Source organism: Phragmites australis, chromosome 17 (assembly GCF_958298935.1).
Source record: "Phragmites australis chromosome 17, lpPhrAust1.1, whole genome shotgun sequence".
In the NCBI taxonomy this organism is placed as follows: Eukaryota; Viridiplantae; Streptophyta; class Magnoliopsida; order Poales; family Poaceae; genus Phragmites; species Phragmites australis.
This window is the reverse complement of record NC_084937.1, coordinates 13,720,686-13,731,030: the sequence shown is the minus strand read 5'-3', so window position 1 is coordinate 13,731,030 and position 10,345 is coordinate 13,720,686.

Below are 10,345 nucleotides of genomic sequence, written 5' to 3'. Positions count from 1 at the left end.
GCACCACTTCCTGGCATGGTGCCGCCAGAGCCGGCTCCTCAACGGGCAACACCCGCACGGACCGAGGGGTCTCCAGGCGGAGTGTCGTCCCCCTGGTCGTATCTGAAGCCCAGGACCTTCGTTTGCGCCTTGACGAGCGGAGGGGCCACGAGGATGCCCGAGTTACTCTCGAGCGTCAGCGGGAGACCCGGCAGGGGGTCGGGGCAGAGGACCAGGCTTCCTCTCTCCCGGCCCAAGGCCACCGGGGATCCCCGGCTCGCCGCCACTCACCACCGAGGACCCCCGCTCGCGCTGCGGGGTACGGCACCGGCTGCCGTGCCTTCACCGCCGAGCTCCGCCGGGTCAGGTGGCCTTCCAAGTTCCGCCCCGAGCTGCCGGAGAAGTACGACGGGTCCATCGACCCCGTCGAGTTCCTCCAGATCTACACAACGGCCGTCCAAGCCGCCGGAGGCAGCGAAAAGGTGATGGCAAACTACTTTCATGTTGCCCTGAGGGGCTCCGCCCGCTCTTGGCTTATGAACTTACCCCCAGGGTCTATCGGCTCCTGGGATGACCTGTGCCACCAGTTCGTGGCCAACTTTCAGGGCACGTTTACGCGTCCTGGTTTGGAGTGCGACCTCCACGCCGTCCAACAGCAGGAAGGGGAGACGCTACGGCGCTTTATCCAGCGTTTTAGCCAGGTTCGCAACACCATTCCACGAGTGGCCCCCCACGCTGTTATTGTTGCTTTCCGGTAGGGCGTCCGCGATGAGCGGATGCTCGAAAAGCTAGGTACGCACGAGATCGAGACCACTGCGGAACTCTTCGCACTGGCCGATAAGTGCGCCATGGCTGCGGAGGCCAGGGCGTGGCATGCTCCTCGCCCCGCCTCCGACCAGCCAAGTTCTTCCCGCTCCGACAAGCGGGAAAAGAAGAAGAGAAGGAAGCGCGAGGCCGCTCCCGTTGAGCCAACCCAGGTCCCCGCTCACAGGGTACCGCAAGAGCCCGATCACCAGCAAGAGCGCCGGCCGGGTGTCGATCGACGCCCCGTCAGGGCCCCTGCTCGGGCTCCTCCTCGGGCCTCCGTGCCTACGAGGGCCCCGGCTCTAGCAAGGGCACCAGCTCCAGCGAGAGCCCCGGCCCCTGGCCGAGCTCCCGCTCCAGCGAGGGCCCCCGCTCCTGCGGGGCCCGAGCCAGGTAAATGGTGTCCCATACACCAGACCAGATGGCACGACCTCACAGAGTGTCGTACGGTCAAAGGACTTGTGGAGCAGCGCCAGAGGGAGCGCGACGAGTCCCGTGGAGGAGGCGATACTGAGGTCGCCCCCGACAATGCCGAGCTCGGCTTCCAGGAGCCCGAGCACACCGTCGCCTTCATCGACGGGGGCACGTATACGCCTTCCTCGCGCCGTGGCATCAAGGTCATGCGACGCGAGGTGTGCTCGACAACCCCGAGCGAGGAGGCCGCAAGGCCCCTAAGGTGGTCGAATACTTCGATCACGTTTAGCATGGCTGATCACCCCGCCAGTACTGCAGCCGTGGGGCGACTACCTTTGGTAGTGTCCCCCACTGTCTGCAATGTCAAGGTCGGCAGGGTGCTGATCGACGGTGGTGCTGGCCTCAACCTCCTTTCTAAGGAGGCTTTTGAGAAGCTGCAGGTGTCTTCCCGACGCCTAAAGCCGTCGCTCCCTTTCTGTGGAGTGACCCCTGGGCACTCCCTGCCCCTCGGGCAGGTTGAGTTGCCTGTCACGTTCGGGAGCCGGGACAACTTCCGCACGGAGTGCGTCCTCTTCGATGTCGCGGAGCTCCCTCTCCCCTACAACGCCATCCTCGGGCATCCGGCGCTCGCCAAGTTTATGATGGCCGTGCATTATGCATACCTTACGGTTAAGATGCCCGGCCCCGCAGGCTCCATCTCTGTGATCGCCGATTCCTGCGGCGCCGTCTCCACGCTGAACAGTCATACATGGCTCTGGTCTCAGCGCAGGCCGAGGTCGATGGCTCTACAGGGGGCCCGGGACCGTCTTCATCCAAACCCCGACTCGCCGCCGACACCTCTGTTCCAACGAAGGAGGTCATGGTGGGCGAAGACGCTACCCAGGTTGTCCGTATCGGCAGCAACCTGGGCAGCAAATAGGAAAGCGCGCTCGTCGCCTTCCTCCGGGCTAACGTAGACGTGTTTGCCTGGCAACCGTCCGACATGCCCGGGATCCCTAGGGAGGTGATCGAGCATCACTTGGCGGTGCGTCCGGACGCCCGCCCGGTGAAGCAGAAGGTCCGGCGGCAAGCGCCAGAGCGCCAGGAGTTTATCCGCGAACAGGTCAGCAAGCTCCTCAACGCCGGATTCATCCGAGAAGTCCTCCACCCCGACTGGCTAGCAAACCCAGTCATCGTCCCAAAGGCCAACGGCAAGCTCCGCATGTGCGTGGACTACACCGACCTAAATAAGGCTTGCCCTAAAGATCCCTTCCCCTTACCTCGCATTGATCAAATTATAGATTCAACTGCGGGATGCGATCTTTTATGCTTTCTAGATGCAAACTCTGGGTATCACCAGATTCGCATGGCTGTAGGGGACGAGGAAAAAACTGCTTTTACCACCCCGGTGGGGACTTATTGCTACATGTCAATGCCTTTCGGCCTGCGCAACGCTGGATCATCCTTCCAGCGCGCTATTCGTATTACTCTTGACTCGCAGGTTGGCCGTAACGTCGAGGCTTACATCGACGACCTCGTGGTCAAAACCCGAGACCGTGCCACCCTGCTCGAGGACCTTGCCGAAACTTTCAACAGTCTCCGTTCTACCCGCCTCAAGCTCAACCCAGAGAAATGTGTCTTCGGGGTGCCGGCGGGCAAGCTCCTTGGTTTCTTGGTCTCTGGCCGAGGGATCGAGGTCAATCCAGAAAAGATCCGGGCCATCGAGCAGATGCGACCCCCGGTTCGACTCAAGGAGGTCCAGCGCCTCACCGGCTGCATGGTAGCCCTCGGGCGCTTTATCTCCAAGCTCGGGGAGCGAGGGCTCCCCCTCTTCAAGCTTCTGAAGAAATCCGGTCGTTTTGACTGGACGCCGGAGGCCGAGCAGGCCTTCCACGACTTAAAGAAGTACCTTACTTCGCCACCCGTGCTGGTGGCTCCCTCTCAAGGTGAGCCCCTACTACTCTACGTTTCGGCCACTCCTCAGGTCGTGAGCATAGTGCTGGTGGTGGAGCGCGACGAGTGTTTGGGGCCGGGTGCTGGGTCCCAGCTCCAAGAGGCCCCCGACCACTCACTTGTCCTCGCGGCTCCCCCTGGGCAAGGGGTCGAGCCCGAGCACACTGCTCTTCCCAGCCAAGGAGTCGAGCCCGAGTGCCCGGCCAGCCCCGACCGTGCCGCCAACCCTGGGGGCTGCAGTAGCCCCCCGGGTGGAGCCGCCGTCCGGGCTCGCCGGGTGCAGCGACCGGTGTACTTCGTCAGCGAAGTCCTCCGGGAAGCCAAGACAAGGTATCCCCAGGCGCAGAAGCTACTCTATGCCGTGCTCATTGCCTCCCGGAAGCTGGGCCATTACTTCCAGGGGCACAAGGTCTTGGTGGTTACCACTTATCCACTGGGACCCATTCTCCGAAACCGGGAAGGCACCGGGTGCGTTGTCAAATGGGCAGTAGAGCTGGCGGAGTTCGACCTACACTTCGTCAGTCGCCAGGCAATCAAAAGCCAGGCGCTCTCCGACTTCTTGGCAGAGTGGACGCCCGTCCCCTGCGTCGTCCCAGAAGAGGTCTCTGCCTATCCCGGGCACGACGCGCCCGGGTACTGGGTCATGCACTTCGACGGCTCCCTCTCGCTGAAAGGCGCAGGGGCCGGAGTGGTTCTCACCTCCCCAACAGGTGAAGAGCTCCGGTACGTCGTACAGTTGCAGTTCCGCGCATCCAACAACATGGCGGAGTATGAAGGTCTCATCGCCGGCCTCCGGGCTGCGGTGGGGCTCGGAATTCATCGCCTCCTGGTCAAAGGGGACTCCCAACTGGTCGTCAACCAGGTATCCAAGGAGTACCAGTGCACGGATCCTCAAATGGCGGCGTACGTGGCTGCAGTCAGGAAGCTCGAGAGACGCTTCGATGGCCTCGAATTGCGGCATATCCCTCGCCGCGACAATGCTCCGGCCGATGAGCTCTCTCGCCTGGCCTCCTCACGTGCGTGCGTCCCTGCCGGAGTCTTTGAAGAAAGACTTGCACGGCCTTCCGTCCTGCCTGCCGAACAGGATGAAGGGGAAACCTCGAACTCAATTCAGGGGACCCCGGCGGTGCCCTCAGTGGGAAGCCCCGTCAGGGCGCCGCCGTCCGGCGAGTGCGCTGTGCTCGCCGAATGTTCTCAAGATGCCTCGTGGATGTCTGACATCCGAGGGTACTTGAAAGAAAAGTTCCTACCCGAGGATGAGGCGTCTGCCGAAAGAGTTGCTCGGCAGTCCAGACGCTATGCCATAGTAGATGGGGATCTCTACCGGCGTAGCGCAGGAGGTGTCCTCCTGAAATGCATCTCCCGGGCAGAAGGCGGCGATCTTCTCGCTGAGGTCCACGAGGGCGAGTGCGGTGGCCATTCATCGTTCCGCACGCTGGTCGGGAAGGCCTTCCGGCAAGGTTTCTACTGGCCTACGACTCTCTAGGATGCTTCCGAGCTGGTTCGGCGTTGCAGGGCGTGCCAGTTCCATGCAAAGCAGATTCACCAGCCAGCTCAGGCTCTTCATACCATTCCCCTGTCATGGCCTTTCGCGGTCTGGGGTTTGGACATTCTGGGTCCATTCCCCCGAGCAATCGGGGGCTATGCATACCTATATGTCGCTATCGACAAGTTCACCAAGTGGCCGGAGGCGGTCCCAGTCATCAAGGTGACTAAAAACATGGCACTCCAGTTTATCCGCGGCATCACCAGCCGCTTTAGCGTCCCGAACCGGATCATCACCGACAACGGCACCCAGTTCACAAGTGCCTTGTTCGGGGACTATTGCGAAGATCTCGGCATCAAGCTCTGCTTCGCTTCCGTCGCTCATCCTCGGAGTAACGGGCAGGTCGAGCACGCCAACGCGGAGATACTGAAGGGCCTCAAAACCCGGACCTATAACGTGCTCGCTAAGCATGGGAAGGGATGGGTGGACGAGCTGCCAGCTGTGCTGTGGGCCAATCGGACTACGCCAAGCCGCGCCACCGGGGAGACTCCGTTCTTCCTCGTCTATGGCGCCGAAGCAGTCCTCCCCTCCGAGCTCACTCTGGGCTCCCCTCGAGTGCATGCATACTCTGAGGGTGCGCAGGAGCGGCAAAGACGCGACGACGTGGACTACCTGGAAGAGCGCCGGCGGTGTGCCGCTGTCCGGGCGGCTCGGTATCAGCAGAGTCTACGGCGGTATCATCTGCGCCATGTCCGGGCCCGGTCTCTCGAGGTGGGGGACCTAGTTCTCCGACGCGTCCAGTCGCGCGAAGGAATGAATAAGCTGTCCCCTGTGTGGGAAGGTCCTTTCACCGTGATCGCGGTCCCGCGGGCAGGTTCTTTCAGGTTGGCGACGGAGGAAGGACAGCCACTCCCGAATCCGTGGAACATCGAGCATCTCCGACGCTTCTACCCGTAGATGGTCGTGCTCGCGGCTCAGGTCAGCAAGGCCGGGGGCTTCTCCCCGCCCAAGCAGTCCGAGGGCTTCGCCCCTTGGGTAAGTCGCTGTCGCCCAACCTTGTAAATATTGCACATTCAGTATTTCGATAAGCAATCACTATGTCAAAATATTTTTTCTGGATTTCGTATGTTTAATCTGTCTGGTGAGGTGCTCGGTTGTGCGAGAAAAAGTTCGCTCTCTCATTTTCCCCGCTGATAAAAGAATCCCAATCGGTATGCATGCGAGCAGTCACCGCTGACTTACGTCCGGCAAGGTAGGCTGTGGTGTTCGGTGTCGTGGCAGGCTCCCGGGCACTACCGAGTTTTGGGGTGCTCTGGGTAATCCCATCGCTCGAGCCGCTCGAGTAGTCCGGAGCTCGGGCCCCCGGAGCGGGCTGTTGGTGCTCGGTCTGGTCTGTCATACCCGGGCGCCATCGAACCATAGGACCTCTGGGTTATGCCTCTGCCCGCTCTTGTTCGCCGGTTTGGGTGTTCGAGAGGTCTCGGGTCGAAAACGAGAGCAGTCTATAGCAAGTACCGCACTAACAGAGCGCACCAGACAAAGAAATTCTATATTCTCTCTTAAGTCACAGGCTGGCAATCACGAGCAGTTCGGCCGCGAGGGTTTCAATGCCCCGGTCTCTGGTCGGCCCCAAGGGTCCTCAGGTGGTCCTACCACTTAGGCATGGGTGGTCGAGATCACCCGACCCCAGGAGCCACGTATGCCTCTTGGCACTCGGGCGCTCCGTTGGAAGAATCAAGTTCCCGGGCACCCGAGCTCGGAAGCACGTCCCTCCTGGATCGGTGGGCCGGAAGGCCGACAGCTGTCCGGTGAGTGGTTACATTCAGGCAAGTCTGCTTTCGGTAAATTCATCTTCCCGAGTCATTCTCGGGGGCTCTCGCGCCTTAATCTGTTCGGTGAGGTGGTTTCCTCGCATGCAAAAACCCTGCCGCGCGTCTACTTTTTCCCAGAACGACAGAACGGTTTGCAGAAAGGAGTAGCGCGCGTGCGGTAATGTCTGACCGAAGCCCTTCGTGGTGGTCGTGGTGTTCGGTCCGCTTTTAAGGACCCCGAGCACTACCGAGTCCTCGGGTACCCTGGGTAATCCTATCACTCGAGCTGCTCGGGTAGTCCGGAGCTCAGGTCTCGGGGGCGGGCTGTCAGTGCTCGGTCCGGCCCGTTTTAAGCCCGGGCACCACTGGACCGCGAGGACTCTTGGTCACATTCTCGCCCACACGCGTCTCCCTTCTACTAACTGAGTGGTCGCAAAGTGAAAAAGTGTTCACTAGGCACGGCGTGTTCCGAGCGGGGTTGATCCATCTCCCGGGCAAGGAAGTCTGTGTCTTTGTTCTTAACTTAGGCAATGCGGACTCGCGAGAGCTCGAAGGCCGACTGCGCCAGCAACAGCGATCAGGACCACTTTATCCTCGGGGATGGGAAGGTCGGGAACGGCCCGACTGAGTACTCCCCGGGACTTCAAGGTGAAACTCCAGAAGAAGCATCAAACACTCAGAGAAATTGGAGTTGCGAGCTCAAGGAAAAACTGCCATTAATATTCACAGGATAGATACAAGGCATTTTCTAAGAGTTCACTCCTACATCTACATTCATCAAGACAACAAAAGAAAAAAGACTACAAAAGATTTAGTCGGCCGCAGAGGCGTCGGCTGAATCCTCTGAGTCGTCCCCGGGGGCTGGCGGCGGCGGCACCTCTCGCCTGAAGCCGGCCGCCACCACGGTGGCGGTACTCCGGACCGCTACCCGGGCGGCCTCTCCCTCAGCCTCGACCACTCCCTCCCGCGCCGGCTCCAGCGGGAAGTTTGGGTCCCTGCTTCGGTAGCAGGCCAGAACGTGCTCGGCCACTGCATGTGCCAAGCCACGTCCCTCCCGGGCGGCGAGTTCCTGGACTGCCCAAGGCAGGGCCTCGAGGCGCTCGCAGACCTGCTGCAGCCCCAACACTTGTCGTGCGGGGCCATCGCCCTTCTCGCCTTCAACGAGCCGTCTGAGACCACCCTTCTCTACGGCCCGCCGCATCCGCCGGAGTATATCTTCCAGCATATGCTCGAGGTTGACCCGCGAGACAAAGGCGGTTTCGAGCTTCTCCTTGGCGGCCCGCAGCTGCGCCTCGAGTCCCTGGTTCCCAACCGGACCGGAAGAACCGCCAACTGCTGCGGGGGCGGCAGCCTGCTTCGTCATGGCCACCACCTCGGATAAAGCGCGTTCACGGGCGGCCAGTTCCGCCTCATGCTTCGCGTTCTGCTCCGCCCTGGTCGCCATGGCCGCCGCCGCCGCGTCAGCCTCGCCTTCTCGACGACTCAGTTCGCCTTCTCGGTGACTCAGCTCGCCCTCCCGCCGGGCCAGCGCGTCCTCCTTTTGGGCCACCGAATTCTCCCGAGCGTCGAGGTCCGACGCCGACAACTCATTGTCCACCTCCCGGATGGAGACGTTCTCCTCCCAGCGGTAGATCTCTTCTCTGATCTTCCGGAGGTCGTCTTCCCAGCGCTGGAGGTCGGCGCGTGTCTTCTCGGCCGCGCCCTCCCGGCGGGTTAGCTCGGCTTGCCGCTCCTCCGCCGCCTGCTCCCGAGCTGCGACTGCCATCTCCCTCTCCTGCGCCTGCCCCATCCTGGCAAGGGCCTCGGCAGCTTGCTGCTTCGATGCCTCAGCCAGGCGGGCGGCGTCTTCTCGTTCCCGCGCGGCCTCTGCCCGCACGGTCTTCAAAATTTCTTGTTCCCGCGCGGCTTCCGCGCGGATGTCATCTAAGAGCTTCTGCTCCCGCGCGGCCGCCACGCGGGCCTCCTCCTGGGCACCCGCCAGCTGCGCCTTCTCCAATGCCAGGCGGGCGCGCTCGGCCTCGAGCTCCCCCTCCTTGACGTTCACCGCTGCACCCAGCCGCCCGACCGCTACTTGGACGCCTTCAATGGCGGCCAGAAAAGGGTCGGCGGGCTGGCCCGCCACCGGTAGGGCCCAGGCTTCTCCGCAGGGTGCCTCCAGGGGGGCCGAGCTCTCTGCAGGGCCCTACGCTGCCATTCGCTCCGGGCTCTGCCTGCCCGGGGTAGGCTTCGCCGGCGCCGAAGACTCGGACAGCGGCTGCATTCTCGCATCGGCCGCCCTGTCTGCCGGCCCCGGCAGGGCATCCACCTACCCCATCATCCGCCCTGGGCTCTCCGCGCCTGGGGTAGGTTCCGCCGGCACCAAAGATTCGGATGGCTGCTCCGTCTCTCTCCCGCTGGCCATCGCCTCCGCCTCTCTTCCGCTGGCCGCCACGACGATTGGCGCCTCCACCGTTCCGGTGCCCGCCTCCGTCGGAGCTGCAAGCGGGCTCGGTTCTGGCCTTGGCGCACGCGCTTTCCCCGTCGCAATGGCGCCCGCGGCCGGCCTACGGGAGACAGATGAAAAATGTCAAAGCTTAGTTCGGGCCAGAAATGCCCAGGAAAAAGCAAGAAAGGAGACTCACTCGCATCCAATAAGGTATCACGAACCAACCTCCGGTTGTGCCAACTGCGGTGATTGGTAAGAACACTTGCAAGAGCGTGGTAAGACGCTTGAGAGTGTGTGACTCCACCTCTATCACCTAATAGTCGATAGACATAATTTATCTTTCATTATTTTCTATCTTCGACTAACCATGGTAAGAGAAGCATCGAATGCACATGAGTGTGTTTTGAGGGAAGAACTCACAAGGTTGTTGGATGATCATCGACAAACTATTAATGACGACATTGACAAGAAGCTTGCGGGAATCAATACCGCATTGCAACAACTCAATCAAAGTATTGTAATGCTCAATACACGCTTTGATCGATTGGTTAATTCGCCACCGAACAATGATCGAGTGGATCGTCATGGTGCAGCCTATGAACAAGAGGAGTCCGTCGCGGATGATGAAATTTTGAGACAAAAACGTGACGCCTTTGATGAACGATAAAGGAACCAATTGAACTTCAACCGTATGAGAGGTAATAATTTTCAGCAATATAGCCCAAGTATTAATGATGATCCATTTGCTAAGGTTAAGTTTACTATACCATCTTTTGAGGGTGCTTATGATGCTGAAAGGAATTTAGATTAGGAGATGACAGTAAAATAGAAGTTTAATGCTCATTTAGTTCCTGAAGTGCATAGATTTAGGCAAGCCACTAGTGAATTTAAAAATTTTGCAATCATCTAGTGGAATAGGGAATGCATTGACAGATTAGCGCCTACTACATGGAATGCTTTAAAGGTTGCTATGCGTAACAGATTTGTTCCACCCTCTTTTAAACATGATTTGCGTAAGAAATTGTAGCGCTTAAACCAAGATGATAGATCTGTAGAAGAATGTTATCAGGAGCTTCAAATTAGTATGTTGTGTTGTGATATTATTGAGGACGAAGAGGCTGCAATGGCATGCATTTTATTGATCGGTATGCAGCTGCTAAAAATATAATGGAGGACAATCGTATGCTTTACGGATGGATGCTATGTGAGTATATGGAGAAGGCCACTAAGAAGGCCCACATGCATCGCGCAAATCAAGAGAGGACTGCGGAGCACAGGTTCAGTGTCCTGTGCCGGGATAAGGGTCGGAGGGGTGGAAGATGTGAGTGGCATGTTCAAGAGTGTGTGCTAAGGAGTGGGGCATGCATTTGTAGTTGCTAGAAGTCACAATTACTCCACAAACCTTATACACACGTCATAGCTGCGTGTGCGGAGCACCATATGCTTCCCAGGCAATATGTTTCAAAGTACTTCATTAAAGATCAAATACTGAAC